Source organism: Penaeus monodon, chromosome 22 (genome assembly GCF_015228065.2).
Source record: "Penaeus monodon isolate SGIC_2016 chromosome 22, NSTDA_Pmon_1, whole genome shotgun sequence".
NCBI classification, from domain to species: Eukaryota; Metazoa; Arthropoda; class Malacostraca; order Decapoda; family Penaeidae; genus Penaeus; species Penaeus monodon.
The window spans coordinates 22,466,403-22,467,047 of NC_051407.1; the positions used below are offsets into that span (position 1 = coordinate 22,466,403).

At 53.3% G+C, this 645-nt stretch overlaps 1 protein-coding gene across 1 annotated transcript in view; it reads right to left on the reverse strand.

Annotated features, from left to right (window-relative positions):
* The window catches only part of LOC119587002, a gene marked incomplete at its 3' end in the record, with an annotated part of 168,418 nt that overhangs the window by 60,783 nt on the left and 106,990 nt on the right, over nucleotides 1-645 (reverse strand).

A 645-nucleotide genomic window follows, 5' to 3' on the forward strand; every position in this document is an offset into this window, starting at 1 on the left:
CCGATGATAGGCTTCAACGTTCTTTAATTAAAATCAGTCAATTAACGAAAGAACCTACAACTCACTCCCACGCTCCCCCAACATGCGATATGTCACGCTCAGACACTCGCCCACGACAACAATTACGAAGCGTCCATGGGGGATCTCTGGCACGGTAAATGCAAGGGAGATAGGGAGGAGGGGAGATGGGGAGGAGGGGGGAGAGGGAGGAGGGGAGATGGGGAGGAGGGGGGAGAGGGAGGAGGGGAGATAAGGGAATGGGGCAGGGAGAAGGGGGTGGGGGATGAGACAGGGAAATGGAAAGCATGAGAAAGGGAGAAGAGGGGAATAAGACAGGGAGAAGGGAGGGAATGACACAGCGAGAAGAGGGGAATGAGACAGGGAGAAGAGGGGAATGAGACAAGGAAATTGAAGGAATGAGACAGGGAGAGAAGGGGGAATGAGACAGGGAGAAGAGGGGAGTGAGACAGGGAGAAGAGGGAATGAGACAGGGACGAGAGAATACGGAGCAAAGGGGTTGGGGGAAACAAGGAATGACGAATGGACTAGGATAGTCAGACAGGAAAGCAGAGGGAAATGGGACAGGAACATGGGGACAAGGAAAAAGGAGAAAGGGACATAGGGACACGGAAAAGGGTTAGGGAG